We start from the raw sequence: 13124 nt of genomic DNA on the forward strand, positions 1-13124 counted from the left end.
TTGCCTCTGTAGTTTCCCAGAGCCCTGGGCCTGGCTTGGTTCTCAGTGCCTGTGATCTGGAGTAGGGACATACTCCCACCCAAGTCAGATCAGCAAATGGGCTGAACCTGGTGGAGGCTGCAGGTGGACGGTGAGGCCAAGTGGACGTGGTCTCTGTTTTGGAAGCAGTCACCATCCAGGGAGGCACGCAGCTGGAGTCAGACCCTCCCACCGCGAGAAGGGCTCCAGCGCAGCACTATTCAGAGATGGAAAGATCTGGGAAAGCTGCCTGGAGGGGGCATCAGTTGAGTTCAGTAGTAAGGAACATAGGTCTTATCTCACAGACGAGGTTGGGCAATGGCCAGTACTGAGAGGCTTATAAGCCAGGTTATGGACCCTGGATCTTGTCCTAAAGGCAGTGAAGCAGGGGGATGACAGAGTCAGGTCTGTGTTAAGGACAATCCCTCTGGCTTCTGGGGGAGGGGGCAGCAAGTTTGCAGGTGGGAACTGGACAGACTGTTGGAATGAGACCAATACTCAGGCAAGAGAGCGTGAAGCCTGAACAGGAGTGGTGGCCACAGGGATGGAAAAGGAGGATCAAGACAAGAGACACTGTGTATACAGTTGTCACTCAAAACGGATAAAGCTCCATCAGTGTGTGGCCTTTCTGTGGCCTATGGGAAAGACTTTTGGACTAGCAGCCAAGGTACTGGGGTTCCAGTCCCAGTTCCTTGGGACCCAGGTAAAATTTCTTGCTTGTACCTGGGCCTCAGTTTCTACTTTTGTACAGCAAGAATTTGCACTGGGTCGTCTCTGAGGGCTCTAGTTTCTGAAAACTCTATGATCTGAAGGCTGCAGAGTGGCCGAGGTCCCTGGAGGTGACAGGAAGGAAAAAAACAGAGGCTGAGTCTGTGGGGGCGGGAGTGGGGGAGGGAGCCGGGCCTGGGGTCTTGGGGTCCAGGCTCTCTGTCTCCCCACCCCATCAATCTCGCAGCATTAATGTCAGTGGGCTGGCCTGGGCCAAGGCCAGAGGCCAGCTGCGGGGAGGGAGGAATTGTCTCTGGCTCGAGGACCAGAGAGGAAAGAATGCAGAGCTTCCAAAAAGCCGTGAACCAGTCGTCAGCCCTGGCCGGGAGCCCAGAGATTTCACAACTGTACTCTGGGCTTAAGTACTAGAGTGAGCCAGCATGGGGAGGACTGCTAGTTTCTCCTCTGTGCATTAGAGACTGTCTGCGGATGAGGAGCCCTGCAGATGCCTTCGGCTGCAAGTAAGAAAGACCCTGCCTCCAACATCTCAATAAGGCAAGCACACAATCAGCTCCCTCCATTGCAAGTCCAGAGTGGCTCCAGCACCAGCGGCAGCTCCTGGGGGCACGAGGACACAGGCTTTTCTACTTCTCTCTTGTCCTTAGCTGGCACCCCTGTGTCCCCATGATGGCTGTCACTCCCCTCTGGGTTGAGAGACGGCTGCCAGTGACAACAGGGGCTTCCGTGTACGTGTCTGGCAGGAGAGTGCAAGAGGCTTCCCTCCCAACCCTGGGCTGTAAGTCCCTTTCTTTGGCTTGGATTGGACAGCTAGTTCATGTTTCCAATCAATAACAGTCTCTCGCGGGGACTGCTGTGTGCTGACCGGCTTAGATGAATTGGGATCTTGTGTTATATCCAGGTGGGGGGTGGAAATGAGCAATATTGGGGTCCTAGGAGGACGGAAAAGGAAAACAGGTGCTGGATGGGCACCTAACACATCCCCATGGTAACGAGCTTCCACTCCTCATCAGCTCCCCCGATCCCTACCCAGCTCGGAGCGCAGTAGGACAGGCATCGCATCCAAATGACCACTGAGGTCACGGAGGCACAGAGAAAGGGAAAGACTCCGCTTGGGTCACCCTGGGTAAGTGGCAGAGCCTGGACTGAGAAAAAGAAATGCACGGCAAACAAACCAAGCAGGCCTCAAGCTGCCAGGCCTTGGCTCAACCTCCTGACCCTGTCCCTTCAAGTACCGCGCCTGCTGCCTCCTCTAGGCCGCCACAGTGCCTGCCCACCAGCGACCCCTGACTCAGAGCTCACCTTGCAGCGCTGGGGGGCTACCTCCCTCCTTAGTCTGAGCGTGCACACTCCCACTCATGGCATGAGGCTTCCCAAGCGCTTCAGGATCCAAGGCCGGGGACATGGGTTCGAACCCTGGCTTTGAGCTTCCGTGTCCTCCTCTGTGCAATGGGCCCTTGAACCTCACCTATACCTCTTGGCCTAACTGTTGGGCGATGGAATGAAATGAGGAGATGATGCTTAACTAATGAAGTGCTGTGGGACCATCAGGTGTCCCTTCTCGCCGGGAAAGGGTCATTCCCTGGGCCTCATCTGCACTGGAAAATACCAAAAGACAGGCAGCCAGAGAGACCCATGAGACAGCCAGGTGTGGATCATTCGACCACAAATGCCTAGTTTGAATCTGTCATCTGATAGATGAGGAGATACGTCCAGAGAGGGGCGGTAATCCGCTCAAAGTCACACAGGACTAGAACCCCCCCCCCCATCCCTGCCCCCCCGGATCCCAGTCCTGCCCTCCTTGCACCAGGCCCCAAGGATCGGGTGAGGTCCACTAAGCAGTCCGAGGTGGGGTGCTGCGGCTGTAACATTGGTGCCTGCCCGCCAGCACGTCCCCAAGTTTCTCGGGGGCCATTCTTCAGGGGTTCACTGAGGCGAGGCCACATTTCCCCTTGGGCGGCTTCCTGTTTGGGCCAAACAATGACTTTTGCCCGGACATGATGCCAGCTGGCTGCAGCTGTTGCCAAGGCCTTGACTTCTCGCATGCAGAGAGAGGAGATCCTGGCCCGCGGGGATCTGCTGCTGGCCTCCCCCAGCCAGGAACGCCACACTCAAATGCGGCCTTTGGGCCTCACTGAACTCGGTAATCCTTTCATGTACCGATCACACACACGCGAGCACCTTCTGTTTGCCAAGCTCCGTCTGGATACCTAGGATACAGATACCTGAGAGTTGGACAATTGTACAAATATTTACCCTCTGCCCGTGAGGAGTAGGTCATCGTACTAGGCACCAGCGATGCAGACCTGAATAAGAAACACCCTACAAACTCACTGACTCACTCAACTGCTTGTCCTCCCTGTCCCTTGCAAGACCTCAGAATTGGTTGTCGGACATTTACGTGCTTGTGTGAATGAGTGAATGCAGCTCCTTCCTGAAATAGTATCTCAGGGCACGCGGGAAAGGGGTACTAAGGGGTGCGGATCAAAAGAACAAAATGTTTGTAATGCCTTTTTTTAAGGGGTGGGAAAAGCACGCTGCAGATATGTGAAGGGATGCACGAAGGTAGGGGATGGAGCTAGGACCTTGACCCAGGTCTTTAGACCCCAAGCCTTGCACATCCAGATGCTTCAGAGAGCTTCCAATCTAGTGTGAGGATTCGCGGGACTGGAGATGCTGTGGGGGTGGCCCTGTGTACAGAGGGGGGGATGCTTGCTGCTGAATAAAAGATGGGGGGGGGGACCTGAGAACAGAGGGAGACGTGGAGGGCTTGTAGGTGAAGGCAGCCGGCTACTTATGGTTATACCAGCTCCCCTGATGCGGAAAATCAAGAGGTGGAAAATCTCCCTGAGCATCTGGAAAACAGTGCGGCTGGCCCTTTCACCCAGGCTCCGCACTGGGCGGGCCGTTCTCCGTCTGCCCCAGTCCGCCTGCCATCCTGCTCTGTGTCCTAGGGGGCTGACTTTTGTGGCTGCTTTACCTTTCTGTTAGGTCCTGCCGGTGGGAGGCTGCGGCAGGACACGGATGGGAGCGAGGAAAGGGAGGTCCAGGCTTTGCGTCTCCCTGCTCCTCCCTGCCTGGCCACAGCCCTGGCAGCTCGTCGTCCTCCAGCTCCGGGCACTCTATTGGCTCTGGAACACCTGTTGACCCTGGAGGCGGTGGAGGGTAACCGCTTCCCGCTGTTGCTAGCCTGGGTGCCCCTTTCCCCGGGTTGGTTCCTGTCACCCTGCCCATCTGTTCATTCATCGCTCTCCAGCGCCTTGCTTTGAGTGCCCCCACTTCCTGCTGGGATCCCAGCCAGGCCTGCGCTGGGCGCTGCTCCCAACCCCCTGCCTTGTTCTGGGCCTCCATGGGGATGCCCCCCACCACCCATCCGCACCCGCCTGAGACAGGGCAGTGACTTGGCAAAGTCGGCTTCCCCCTGGGTCTCCTCAATTGTTTCTGGGCCGGGGCTGCTGTGGAAACAAGGAGAGGGAGGCTTCTAAGCCCCGGGACGGGGTCCCTCTGGGTCCCCCATCTCCTGGGACAGGCTGGATCTCCCCGGCCCCTGGCCAAGAAGAAGCAGAGTATCCTGCTGGTGGGGATGGGAGGGGGTCTTGGGAGAGGAGAGGTCTGGACTCAGGCTTGTCTGCCTCCATCCTCAAGTTGGTGGGGAGGAAGGTACGGGAGGCAGGGGGGCTGGGAGACTGTTAGGAGTCAGGCAAGGCAACCCCTCTTGGTTCAGTAGCGGGAACAGGCCCAGGAGTGACAGATGCCACCCAAGTCCCTAAGTAGACACCGCCAAGTCTACGTCAAGCCCAACTTCCCTCCTAGGGAGAAGGAGGGCTTTGTAACCCACGAGAACCTATACCTAGCATGTCCCCCTCCTCCCGGACTCCTGTTCCGTGTCCCCTCCAAGTTCTCACCAAGTGTGCCAGTTCGACTTTCCAAACCACTCTTGACTCTGACGTCGTCTCTCCAGGCCAGCGCCACCTCCCTCGTCTGGGTTTCGTCATCTACACTCGATACGACCATGGCCTCCTCGCTTGTCTCCCTGACCCCCGTCTTGTCCCCTCCAAGCTGTTCTCCGGGCAGCACCAGTGTGCTCTTTCAGAAATACAGGCCTGAGCATGGCTCCTCCCGGCTTACATGGAGCCAGACCCTTTAACCTGCGTGCACGGCAGGCCTTCCGCTCCAACTGTACCTCTGAAGTGAAACCCTATTTGCTGGTCCGTGATCCACTGGCCTTTCCCGGCTTCCTGCTGTGTGGCTCTGAGTCCGCCTCAGCGTGACCCCTTGGAACGGGTTCCTCCTCATTCCCAGCAGCGCCAGCACTGGGTCTTAATCTGGGTTCCTCCGCAAGCAGAGTATGATGCAAGGTCTCGGTGTGAGTAGTCTGTTTGAGGGTGGGGAGGGGGGTGATCCCAGGAAGCAGGAGGAGGGAAGCGGGAAGAGGGAAATGGGAAGGAAGAAAGGCCGCGCTAGGGCGTGTTATGTCCTTCTCCATGGTGGGGGACGGGGCTGCGTTCCACCCGGACCCCTGCAGAATGCCTCCCAGAACCTGCCAACTGCAGGATGGGAAGCTGGAAGCCTCTCTGCTGACCAATCCCCCCCTCCCCCCGTTCGGGTGAGGCCCTTCACACCTCTTGGCTGTGCTCACCTGCCCAAGCAAGCTCTTATGGCGCTGAGGAGCCTGTAACTGTGTGAAAACTCAACCCAAGCTTGGGGCAAGATGCTGGCCATGGGAGGAGAGCTTCAGCTGAAATCAAAGGTGAGCCGAGGGATGTGACGGCGGCTTCTGGGGTGGCTGTGCAGAAATGTACCTTCATCAGTCCATGTATCTGGGGCGTCTGGATGGCTCAGTCGGTTAAGCGTCCAACTCTTGGTTTCAGCTCAGGTCATGATCTCATGGTTCGTGAGTTCAAGCCCTGCCTCGGGCTCTGTGCTGTCAGCACAGATCCTGCTTGGGATCCTCTCTCTCCCTCTCTCTCTCTCTGCCCCTTCCCCACTCACGCATGCACTCTCTCTCTCTCTCTCAAAATAAATAAACAAACATTAAAAAAAAATCAGTCCCTACACCTGGCTTGTTGGAGCTCAGCCGCACACGAGGTGCCTTGAATGGCCGAAGGGGGACCGTGGTCAGAGTGCACCTGAGGAGCTCTGGAAGGAGCATGGGCTTTGTTGTCGGGCTTCCTGGGTTCGAACCCCGCTTCGGCTGGTATCTGCCGTGAGACGCCCAGCAGACGACATCATGCTGGAGCCACTGTGTCCTCAGCCCTAAGTTAGGGACAATAATATTTCTACCATACGAGGTGTTTATGAGAATCAAACGTACCCCCAGAAATGAATGCATATGGCAGAGTCTGATGCCAAATACAACTGGCTATGTCCATTTCTTTCTTCCCTCGGGAAGCTGCTGCCCTAGACACTTCCTCACTCCACTCCCTCTGTCAGGAGCGGCCTGTGTTCTCCATGCCATGGGTTTAACCTCCGTTCCCCACAAGCCCTGGCCTCCAGTAGGCAGCACTGGCTTGGCCCTGTCCTGGCTTTGGGGCCAGCACGTGTACAATCCCCAAGCCTGTACAGAGCAGACGTAGCTTTTGAGGAAAAGTTGACAGGGCAGGCCACACAGCAATCACATTGTTTTAACCCCCTGGAGCTATCTCCGTCTTTCTCCCAAACCTTCTTCTGGCCTGGCTGCCTTTCTCACTTGGGCAATTCCACCTTGAGCTAATGCCTCCCATTTTGCTCCTCCACACTCATCCCTGCCCTTGGGGCTCTGGCCTCTACTCACCTCTTTTGGGTTGAATGTCATGCCTCTGAAATTCATATGCTGAGGTCCTAACCCCTCTACCTCAGCGTGCGATCTTCTTTGGAAATAGGGTCTCTGCAGATGTTAATTAGTTAAGAGGAGATCCCTTTGGAGCAGGGTGGGACCCCGACCCAATATGACTGACGCCCTGGGAATTTGGGCACAGAGACGTGCACAAGGGGCGGACGCCCTGCGACTGGAATTGTGCCACACAAAGCAGGGAACAGCCAGAGCCAGGAGAGATGCTTGGCACACATCCTTCCTAAGCGCCTTCCGAGGCAGCACGGCCCCGCCCAGCCCTTGACCTCGGACTTGCAGCCTCCAGAACTGGGAGACCATATGCTTCTGTTGTTTTAAGCCATGTAGTTCATGGGACTTTGTTCTGGCAGCCCTGACAGACTCATATGCCACCTAAAAGGGCAACTTCCTTCTCTGCTACAAACACCATTTTCCAATCCTTCTCTTCTAATCTCTGTGTCTGTGTGTGTTTCCCTTTCTCAACTCCCTGGTAGACTGTGAACTCCCCGGAGGCAGGGCCCGTGTCATTCTCACTGCTGTGTTCTCACGGCCCAGCAAAGACGCTGGCCCACAGGAGCCACTCAGCAAAGTTCTTCTGGAAACTTCTTGAAAGAGGTAGCTTCGATGCTTGCCCTTGAAGCGCAGTCCCTTTGGACAGGCGGAGCGGTCAGTGGGAGGCATTCTAGCGGGAGAGCCGCAGGAAAGGGCGGTGTGGGAGGAGCGAGCAGCCCGGTTTTTGTGGGGGGTGGGGGTGGGAAAGGTGGGATGCTGGCAGGGGGCGGGGGCAGGGGAAGGGTGGGACCAGAAGGTGGGGGTTAAGGTATCAGGGTTTGAATAGGCGATGAGGTCACGCAGAGCAACATCAGGGCTCTGGGAAGAGTATTCAGCTGCAGAACTGAAGACAGGAGACCAGGGAGGTCAGGGGGCCCCAATCCAGTGGCCCAGTGATGCCAAAGGCCTGAACCCTCAGACGGAGAGAACATGAGAGACTTAAGAGACGTAAGGAGGATGAAATGTGGGCCTGATGACTGATTTGGAAATACTTCCCCTTTGAGGTGCTTGCCTCCAAGCTCCTCCTTCTTCTGAAGATGCCATACTGAGAATTTCCATGATGTCGGTAGTGACATATAAATCACCCCACCCCCGGTCCCTCTCTGACAGCTGTCAGTCTTGGTAAGGGAGCAAAGGAATGAGCCACCCCCGCCCCAGGCTGCTGAGGTTTCTTCTGGTCCACAATTCAAAATGTCAATTCATGGAAGCAAGTCATTTTTCACCTTTTTTTTTTTTTTCAACGTTTTTTATTTATTTTTGGGACAGAGAGAGACAGAGCATGAACGGGGGAGGGGCAGAGAGAGAGGGAGACACAGAATCGGAAACAGGCTCCAGGCTCCGAGCCATCAGCCCAGAGCCTGACGCGGGGCTCGAACTCACGAACCGCGAGATCGTGACCTGGCTGAAGTCGGACGCTTAACCGACTGCGCCACCCAGGCGCCCCAATTTTTCACCGTTTTTTTAATGGCAATTTTTTCTTATCGCTCCTGCGAAAGGTAAGTTAACTGTATAAAAAATCTGACTATACAATGGCATTGGATAAGGTGAAAACTGCATTCAGTAAAAATGACCCTGGATAATCCCTTAAGTGGAAGGACCTGGGGTATTAGAAATTCAAAAGACAAAGATTACATTGTGTAATTATCTTTACCTCTTGACTGTGACCTTCTTTTCCCTGGAGCTCCAAAGGGGTTTGGAGGTGGGGTGTGGCTGGATTCAGGGTTTTCTGGGTGTGAGTCCAATATACATGTAAGTCAAAGAATGTCAAAATCACCTGAATTCCTCTTCCTGCTCTTCTGTTTTGGCAAATATCCTCTTTCCAGTCTTTTCTCCCCCTAATGCATGTTAAAAGCCACACTGGGTGGATGGAGTATGAGGGGTCTCACGATGCGGTAACCTGAGAAAGAAAACATCGCTTCTGTGCTATTCAAGACCCGACAGGAAATGTCAGACAAGACCGAATTGAAAACCAGTCTACAAAATAATTGGCTCGGACTCATCAAAAGTGTCAGTGTCACAAATGACAATGAAAGAGGAGCTGTTCCAGATCAATGAGATGAAAGAGAGGTGGTAACCGAATAGAGTGCAGGATCCTGGATTAAATCCTGGATCAGAGGGGAAACTGTCAAGAGGACATAATGGGCGGCAATTAGCGAAATTTAGATCTGGCTGGAAGATTAGATGATAGGAGCATAGCAATGTTACATTTCCTGAGTTGATGACTGTACTGTAGCTATGTAAGAGAGTGTCTTTTTTCTTAGGAAATAACATGTTGAAATATTTGGAGTAGTGGTGTATATGCAACTTACTCTCGGATGGTTTGGGGAAAATGCATATATATAGAGAGAGAACGTGACAAAGCAGAATGTTGACATTGCTACCAGCTGGGGAATCTGGGTGAAGGCTCTCTGAGCATTCTTTGTACTATTCTTGCAATTCTTCTGCAAGTTCAAAATTGTTTCAAAACTACAAGTTAAAAAAGAAAAACAAAAAAACCCCACCACCAATTCCAGTCCAGTTCAACTGAAATTTCAGTGTCTGGGAGAAAATATTTGCAAAAGACCTATCTGATGAAAGACTGCTCTTAAAAAAAAGTCTGTTTGAAAACACACACACACACAAAAGAAACTTCAGTCTCCCACTACACTCGGATTAAATAGATTAACGCACAACAATATCAAGTGTTGCTGAGGATGAAGGAAAACTAGAAGTCTTACACGTTGCTGACGAGAACTAAACATTGAACGATCACTTTGGAAGACAACTTGGCATTGGCTTTGGGAGCTAAACAAACACCTGCCTTAGGACCCAACAGTCTGACTCCCAAGGTTTTGCCCAAGAGAAACGAAAACTTACGTTCCAACCCAAACCCGTATGTGGATGTTTATAGCAGCTTTGTTTATAATTCCAGCCCCAAACTGGAAACAACTCAAAAGTTCTTCGGCAGGTGAACAGTCACACACACTGTGGCGCATCTGTTTCATGGAGAACTGTCCAGTCATAGGAGGGAGCCTTGGTACTTTCAACAACATGGATGAACTTCAAATGCATTGTACAAACTGAAAGAGCCCAGACCCCAAAGGGTATCTACTGTGTGATTTCATCGATATGACATTCTGGGAAAGGCAAAAACCGTAGCAGAAAACAGACCAGTGATTACTAGGGCCTGGAGATGAAGAAGGGGGCTGACTATAGAGGGGCACAAGGGAACTTTCCGTGGTGATGGCGATGTTTTATGTCTTGACAGTGGTGGTGGTGACACGGCTGTGCGTATTCGTCGAAACTTCTGGAACTCCACGCCGAGGGTGAATTTTACCGTACGCGAATTATACCCCAGTCACACAAGCAAACATGGAGAAACAAACTTGAGTTTCTCAAAGCTTCGCTCCTACCCTACCGCTCTCAGCCCGAGTTCAGAAACCTGCGATAAGGAAAGGAAGGGTTGTCTGCCTCTCTTTCTGTTCCGCGTCTTCGAAGCAAGGCTCAGTGTGGAGGCCGGGGGGGGGGGGGGGGGGGGCGGGAGGGGGGGAGGGGGGGCAGTAAAGTGCCAGGTCTGCTCAGAATGGGGGTGTTGTAAACTGGCCTCAAGCTCCTCTGGGTGGCAGATGCCCAAATTCTAGCCCTTGCTTTCTTTTTTTTTTTTTTTTTTTTTTAATGTTTTTAATGTTTATTTTTGAGACAGAGAGAGGCAGAGCATGAATGGGAGAGGGTCACAGAGAGATGGAGACACAGAATCCAAAGCAGGCTCCAGGCTCCAGGCTGTCAGCACAGAGCCCGACGCAGGGCCTGAACCCATGGACCATGAGATCATGACCTGAGCTGAAGTCGGACGCTCAACCGACTGAGCCACCCAGGCGCCCCTCTGGCCCTTGCTTTCATGAGGCAAACACTTGCGGGTTGCGCAGAGCTCCTTTTGTGGTCTCTTCCCACTGGTCCCTGGGCTTAGGTGACATACACCTGCTGACCACCTGAGCCTGTTCTCTCCACTCCTGCTGGGGAATCCTTCTGGAGAGACAAGGCAGACATCTTGGGTAGAGATCTTTCGGGATGACTCATGCTCAGCTTTGGTACACCGTGTCCAGTAGGTCCCACAGCAAATATTCCTTTCTTTTGCTGGCAGGCTCTGGAAACACAAGCCGCTCCCGCAGCAGCCCCCTCCCACCTTGGGCCATCACCCTCTTAACTTCAGACTTATCCACGCGAGAGGTGGGCTCAGCTTCCGTGTCCTCTGAGCTCCGGGGAAGCCACCGTCTCTGGGCTTGAGCCGTGTGGGGTAATGCCAGGCACTTGGTCAACTCTCCCCACAAAAGCTTCAGCAACCACCCTCCTCTCCCGGGCCAGTGCCTGCTGCGAGGCTGGCGGCAGGGGCCGGGGGTGAGGACATCACCGTCTCTGCTCTAGTCCTGCTGGTCTGTGTCTGGTGCTGCTTTCAAGGCTCTGGGGGACAGCAGCAGTTCTGAGACGGAGAGGTCCCATTTAGCGTCCTGTTACATGTAACTAATAATGTTATTTTAGCCAAGTGGGATCTCACACATACTTTATAACCTGTTTATTTTTCACTTCATACTATGTTTTGAGCATCTTTCCATGTCAGTAAATACACCTCTACATTCAGATCATTTTATTTGTGTTTTAAATGTTTATTTTTGAGAGAGGCAGAGCAGGAGTGGGGGAGGGGCAGAGAGAGAAGACAGAAGCCGAAGCAGGCTCCAGGCTCTGAGCTGTCAGCACAGAGCCCGACGTGGAGCTCGAACCCACAAACCATGAGATCGTGACCTGAGCCCAAGTCAGATGCTTAACCGACTGAGCCACCTAGGCACCCCATACATTCGTATCATTTTAAATGACTGATCAGTATTTCCCCGTATGGATATACTATAACTTCCTATGTCAAACTCCAGTTGTTGGCTGTTTTAGGTTATTTCTAATTTCAGATTATCATTACTAACGCTATGGTTGCATCAATTTATGTGAAGCCGATGAAGCTTTAGTTGCAGGGTCCCTCTAAATGGTATAAATTCAGGCCCCACAAAAGCTGGATGTGCCCTTGGCTCTGATAAACATCCTCACACTCCACTTTCCTTTGGCTACATCTTTATTTCCTTAGGATAAACTCCTAGAAACAGAATTGCTAGGTTAAAACAGATGCACATTTTTAAGATTCTTGGAACATATTGCCTAAGAGGCCTCCAGAAAAAGTGATCTAATTTACACCCCAACCCCGCCCTAAACAAGAACACCCAAGACTCGGCTGGTTTCTATGGGATTATGTTTCTCTGTTATTGTGGCTCCGTTGTAACTGCCATTAACATCTTCTCCCCGAAACAGAGTCCTTGACCTGAGATCCACGGGACCCACGGGTAGAATTCTTGATGTCTGTGAACTTGGATGAGAAAAACAAATACATCTTTATTTTCAACATTACCTTTGAACTGAAACGTAATGGCTCTTTCCGTCATGGGTGTAGGCCTTTGACAAACCCCTGTAATAAATATTAGCAGTACCTGTTACGTTAGCAGTCCCTTCATCAACCAAAATCACAGATGTTTTCACGCCTTATTACAATTGTTGTTGCAGAGCTCCCAAAATCTTGTTCGTGCTCATCTGTGCTTTGAAAGTACAGTAGTTATTAGACCTCCCACTAGATCTCATCATTTACTATGTTAATAAAAACATATAGGACTCAATCACAATTATTACCTTAATATTTTGATAACTGCATTCAGTGCAATTCGCTCCTTTTATAATCGTGTATTTTTTGTCTTAAAAATTAAAAAAACTTGTTCTGAGAAGGGGTCCGTAGGCTTCAACAGATTGCCAAGGGGTCCACGGCACAATAAGTTGTCAGGGCCCTCACTGTAAGAGACTCCTACCTCGTGTGTTTCTGAAAGTTGTGCACGATACAGAAAGAAAGAAATTGAACTTTCATGACCGCTGCCTGGAGCCAGGCTTTGTGTCAGGTGCTGGGGGACAGAGGAGGCAAGATGACACCAAGCTTTTGAGAAGCGCAGAGTCTAGGTGGGAGATACCATTTCGCAGCTCCTGCCACTCATTGTCCTGTGGGCTGGGGACCAGGTTCTCAGATTTTCCAGGATTTTACGAAAAATCAGAAAGCCAGATTCTTACATGTTTTCACATAAAACAACTCTTCCAACTTTTAAATGTTGGCAATTAAACCGGACTTTAATAAACCACTGTGTGGGCCAAATCAAGCATGCCTGAGGGCTAAATCTGGCCCATAGGCCACCAGCTTTCAACCTTTGCTCTAGGAGGAGGACGGAATGAATTCCAGTTCGGGTGGAACAAAGCAGCAGAGCTTGAGTTCCCCTCACCCACCCCTCCACTCTGCTCCTGCAAATCAGGGAGACAGAGGATGAGAGCCCTGGTCTTGGGAAAAGAGGACATGGAAGAAGAAGCTCTGTGGTGGGCAGTTGAGGGGGGAGGGGGTCCCTGCAACCTGGCTGCAGGCCAGATGAGGAGGGGCCTGGCTGGAGGCAGATGCTGCTGTAGGGAGGGTAGC

This window comes from Panthera pardus, unplaced genomic scaffold, assembly GCF_024362965.1.
Source record: "Panthera pardus isolate Hobbes unplaced genomic scaffold, ASM2436296v1 HiC_scaffold_12, whole genome shotgun sequence".
In the NCBI taxonomy this organism is placed as follows: Eukaryota; Metazoa; Chordata; class Mammalia; order Carnivora; family Felidae; genus Panthera; species Panthera pardus.